A 6,073-nucleotide genomic window follows, 5' to 3' on the forward strand; every position below is an offset into this window, starting at 1 on the left:
CTCTGGAAAACCAGGACACCCACCTGTGGCCCGCCATCCCCCTGCAGAAGCAGGTCGCAATCACCCTGTGGAAGCTGGCCACCTCTGACAACTACCGCTCCATGGGACACCAGTTTGGCGTGGGGAGGTCTACCATTGGGGCTGTCTTGATGGAGGTAAGTCACTGTTGGGGGACAGGCCCTGCTGAATGCGGGGGTTGAGAAAGGGGAACTGCCAGGCAAGGGCAAGAGGGATGTGGGGGATGGAGTGGCTCTCAGAGGCCATTCCTCGGCCACCCCTGCACTGGTGCGGGGGGAGGGAACAGGGGGGACAGGAAGAGGGGCCTCCTGACAAGGGGAGGGGTGGGTTGGGGGGGAGGGTTCTCCTCCCAAGCGCTTAGGTAACCTGTCTAACTCCCTGATTTCTGTCTATTTGTCTCGTGCTGCAGGTGGTGAGGGCCATCAATGCAGAGCTGCTGAAGAGGCTCATCTGTCTCGGGGATCTGGAAAACATCCTTGATGGGTTTGCCACCCTTGGGTTCCTGAACTGAGGAGGAGCCGTCGATGAGACACACATTGCAATCCGGTTGGTAGATTTCCACTCCATACGGCTAAATGCAGTGCCTTGCATGGTGTCAAGTATCAGAGGGGTAGCCGGGCTAGTCTGAATCTGCAAAAGCTAAAGTGGGTCTTTGCCCATGAAAGCTTATGCTCCAACACTTCAGTTAGTCTATAAGGTGCCACAGGACTCCTCACCGACATTGCAATCCACGCGCCACCCCATCGAGCAGCCCAATTTATAAACCGGAAGAGCTACTATTTGATGGTGCTGCACACCCTGATTGACCACCGGGGGCACTTATGGACATTTGTGTTGGGTGGTCGAGGCGAGCACATGATGCCCGCGTATTCCGGAACTCCTACCTGTACCGCAGGTTGCAGGCAGGAACATTTTTCTCCCCGTGGCACCTTGCACTCGGGGACGTGCAGATGCCAGTGTGCATAGTGGCCGACGTGGCCTACTCCCTGATGCTGTGTCTCATGAAGCCCTACACAGGCCACCTGGATGCGAACAAGGAGCTTTTTAACAGGCATCTTAGCCAGGCTCGCATCCAGGTGGACTGCACCTTTGGCCAGCTGAAAGGGAGGTTCCGTTGCCTCCTCACACGGCTGGACATGAGTGAATGCAACATCCCAGAGGTGGTGGCTGCATGTTGCACCCTCCATAACCTGGTGGAGAGGAAAGGGGAGGCCTTCCTGCCGGGGTTGGGGACAGGTGCTGATGGTGAGGACATGCCATTTCAGCAGCCTCAGATTGCTGCCATCCGCCAGGCTCACCAGGCTGGTGTCCAAATCTGAGAGGCCCTGAGGGAGAGATTCTCAGAAGGAGCCCACTGGCTCTCCCCAGGGCCTCCCCCATGGGGGGTTTGGTCTGGCCCACCCCTACCTGTCCCTCTACAACCCTCACCCTCTTCCCATAAAGAAGACATACACACCCGGGCTGTGTCTAGACTGGCAAGTTTAGCCGCAAAATCATGTGCTTTTGCAGAAAAACTTGCCAGCTGTCTACACTGGCCGCTTGAATTTCCGCAAAAGCACTGACGATCTCATGTAAGATTGTCAGTGCTTTTGCGGAAATACTATGCTGCTCCCGTTCGGGCAAAAGTCTTTTTCCGAAAAACTTTTGCGCAAAAGGGCCAGTGTAGACAGCAGAGATTTGTTTTCCGCAAAAAAGCCCCGAGGGCATGCCGTGGCTGTCAGGGGCTTTCCTTTGGACAGAAGACTCAGGGGTGTTACACGTGACACTGCGTGTGAATTGGGCAGTGGCCTGAAAGCCTCACAGGAGCCCCACAGAGGCAATGGGGCTAGCTGGCCTCTGCAACTGCAAGACACCCACCTGCGGCCCGCTATCCCTGTGGAAAAGAGGGTCGCCATTGCCCTCTGGAAGCTGGCAACCCCCGACAGCTACCACTCCGTGGTACACCAATTTGGAGTGGGCAGGTCTACTGTTGGATACATCCTGATGGAGATAAGTCATTGTCTGGGGACAGTCACAGTTTGGGGTGGGGGAAAGGGAGAATGTCAGGAAAGGCAAAGTGGAGTGTGAGTGGGAGGGAGCTCCTCCACTCACCCTGAATTGTTGAGGGGGTGGAGTTCTGAGGAGGGGATTCCCGGGGTGTTTGAGAGGGAAGGTGGGTGGTGGGTTCTCCTCCTAAGAGATAAGGCATCCCTTCTAACATTCTGTTGTCTGTCTCTTTCTGCAGGTGGTGAGGGCCATTAATTCAGAGCTGCTGAACAGGCTCGTCTGTCTACAAGATCTGGACAGCGTCATGGCCGGCTTTGCTGCCCTTGGCTTCCTGAATTGTGGAGGAGCACTCAATGGGACACACATTCCAATCCGTGCACCGCCCCATCGAGCAGCCCAATTCATTAACAGAAAGGGCTACTTTTCTATGGTCCTCCAGGCCCTGGTCGACCATCATGGCCAGTTTTCTGACATTTGTGTTGGGTGGTCAGTGCGGGCACATGATGCCCGCATGTTCAGGAACTCGTACCTCTACCGGATGCTTCAGGCAGGAACATTTTTCCCGCATCACGACTTTGCGGTTGGGGATGTGCACATGCCGGTGTGCATAGTGGCTGATGCCGCCTACCCCCTGATGCCGTGGCTGATGAAGCCCTACACCGGCCACCTGGATGCGAGCAAGGAGCAGTTTAATGCTCACCTTAACCGGGCTCGCAACCAGGTGGAATGTGCGTTCAGACGTTTAAAAAGGAGATTCCGGTGCTTGCTCACACGGCTAGACATGGGGGAGAGTCACATCCCTGAAGTGGTGGCCGCGTGTTGCATTCTCCATAACCTGGTGGAGAGGAAAGGGGAGGCCTTCCTACCAGGGTGTAGTACAGGTGCTGATGGTCAGGAGAGGCACTTTGCCCAGCCCCGGACAGCTGCTATCCACCAGGCTCACTGGTCTGCTGTTTGCATACGGGAGGCCCTATGGGAGCAATTCTCAATTGGAGGCCACTGACTCTACTGAGGGGCTTCTGCCTGGGGACTGGGCCCTGGCCCAATAGCAGCTTCCCTCCACAACCCATCTCCTGACTCTGTTTGGAGAAATAATAAACACCAGGGTTTGTCTTAAAATAATAAGTTCTGTTTTATTTTTTTAAATATCACTCACTGGAAAATAGTATAACTGTTGCAAACATAAAAAAGCTTTTGTTCATTTTTGATGTAGAAAATATACTTTCATGCCAAACTATGTACAATAAACATTTTTTTAACACATTCCTTGTCATTTAACTGGGGTGATGGGGGTGCTTGAAACCTGGAGGGGGGAAGGGGATCAGGTTGCACGGTGCTTGCCTGATCTCAGTCTCCTGCTTGGGCTTCGTGTTCGGGGTCCACCATGGCCACGGGATTGGGTGGTGCGCCTGTCGGTTGGCTGAATAACAGCGGGTAGGTGCTCTTGGGACTGGGAGGCCTGGGGGAGAGGAGGGCCAGGGGGATAGAGGGGCTGGGGAACTGAGGGGGCTGGGGGAGAGGGAGGTCCAAGGGGGGAAAGGGATGCTGCTGTGGAAGGGGGGTTTTGTGGGGCAGGGTCATGGGGTGCTGGAGGAGTAGGACCAGGCACAGGAGCAGGCAAGCCACAGACCTCCCTGAGAGTGGCACTCAGGGACGTGCGGTGCTGGACCAGCTCCTCCATCAGCCGGTCATGCCACCGATCCTCTGCCTCCGCCCTCTCTCGCAGGATGGTGTTGAGCTGCTGCACGGCCTCCACATGCTGCCTCAGGATGTCCGCATACACACGCCTGTGTCTGCGGCTCCCATGTCCCAGAGATGGAGGTGGGGCTGGGGTGCTGTGGCCCTCTTGCATGGCTGGTCTGGCTGTGGAGGAAAAGAGGAAGACACAATCAGTCATAAAAAACTGGACTATGTAGCACTTAAAATACTAACAGGATGGTTTATTAGGGGATGAGCTTCCATGGCCCAGACCCACTTCCTCAGATCAGAGTAACACGGCTACATTTCTATCACAATCAGTCATGTGTGCAACAGCTGTCCAAAAGGGCATGCCCTCTCCTTGAGACAGGGGAATCAGACATTCTGAAGGTAATACCGTGTGTGACCTGGGCATCAGCCTGAGCATTACATGTTTCCCTTGTGCATCACCCACTGTGCACCCACCTCCCCCTCCCCCGGGTGTTACACAACCTCACTGCACTCACCTGCTGCTTCATCTCCGGCATCAGATGACACCTGGGAGGCCTCTGGGGTCTGTGTGACTGGCTCCAGGGTGAGGGTCACCGTCTCCTCACTGTCCTCCTCTGGCACCATGTCCCCGTCTCCAGACTGCTCTGGGTCCTGCTCTGGCGTGTCCACTACCGGGTCCGCCAAGCCTGACTGCACGAGACGCCGTGGTGTGCGTGCTTCACCACCACCCAGGATCTGGTCCAGCTCAGTATAATAGGGGCAGGAGTGGGGGGCTGCCCCAGAACGGGAGCTATCCTCCCTGGCCTTCACATATCTTTGGCGCAGCTCCTTAACTTTGGAGCGCACCTGGTCATGGGTGCGGGGGTAGTGTCCTTTCTGGGCCAGGGCCTCTGCCATGCAGCCATAAATGTCCGCATTTCGCCGCCTGCTTTTTAGGGCTTGTAAGGTCTCTCCTCTCCCCAGAGCTCGAGAAGGGTCTTGAGCTCTGGCCCAGACCATGATGGTGCCCGGCGTTTGGAGCCCCTGGTTGGTCCCCAGAAGGGTCTCTAGAAAGGCCAGGAGGGTCTTGGGGCTGGGACATGCTGCACTTAACCAGCCGTGTGCTCTGGCTGCTTTGCTGCCACAAGTGGCTGTGAGGGTGCCTGTCCCTTTAAGAAATGGCTGCAGACAGGAACCAGAGACATGCAAGCCATGCCCCAGATTGTCCACTAGGGCTTCTTCCTGGAGGCCATTATTTTCGAAAAAATGGCCTCCCCGTGTCCACACTCACTTATTTTCGACGGATCTCCATCGAAAATGGCGTTCTTCCTCGTGCAATGAGGTTTACCGCCGTCGAAAGAAAAGCCGCATTCTTTCGATTTAATTTCAAAAGAACGCGGCTGTAGTCTAGACGCAGGTGAAGTTTTTTTGAAAAAAAGCTACTTTTTTCGAAAAACCCCCTGAGTCTGGACGCAGCCTCAGAGGACTTGGGGGAAAGATCTATTCTTGCTTCCAGACAACCTCCCCAACCCGAAACAAATTATTTCCGGTATCCATGCTACACAGCTTCATCATAAGCATCCAGGAACCCATCCCTGCAATCAACTCAGGTGCCAACTCTGCCCTCATATCTATACAAGCAAATTCATCACTGGAGTCAACCATATAAGCCACGAAATCAGAGGCTTGTTTAATTGCACATCCAGTAATATGATCTGTGTCATCAAAGGCCAGCAATGCTCCACTGCAATATATATTGGACAAACTGGACAGTCCCTGTGGGAAAGAATCAATGAACACAAGTCAGATATACATAAAGGGAACATACAGAAACCTGTTGGTGAATGCTTTAATATGCCTGATCACTCATTAAGAGATCTTCAAGTTGCTGTTTTGTTACAGACCAATTCCACAAGCCAAATACACAGGGAAAGGTTGGAACTACAATTCATTTACAAGTTTAATTCTCATGCCATTGGGTTGAATTGAGATACTGGATGGCTGGGACATTATCAGCCTACCAAACAATGAAGGTGCCAATGTTTTTCTATCTGTGTAGATTCTGGTATTAGTACTATTTCTCGCTAAATGCTAACTAATGGTCTTTATCTGCTTTCTTTAACTATCCAGTCTTTAGGTGTTTATAGACAGTTTGGCTTGTTACATACCAGCTTGGTTTTCCCATTGATATTCATATACCCACTGCCTCTTTTTGTTCCTCCTCCTCCCATTTTTTTCCCTCCCCCTCTCTTTTCCCCTATTTAATTTTGGCTCTGGACAGCCAACACTCAGGTCATCTGAAGAAGTGGGCTGTGCCCATGAAAGCTCATGATACCATCTACATGTTTTGTTAGTCTTTAAAGTGCTACCATACTATGTGTTGTCTTTTAAGTTTATCAAG

The sequence above is a fragment of the Pelodiscus sinensis genome, chromosome 6 (assembly GCF_049634645.1).
Source record: "Pelodiscus sinensis isolate JC-2024 chromosome 6, ASM4963464v1, whole genome shotgun sequence".
Lineage (NCBI taxonomy): Eukaryota > Metazoa > Chordata > Testudines > Trionychidae > Pelodiscus > Pelodiscus sinensis.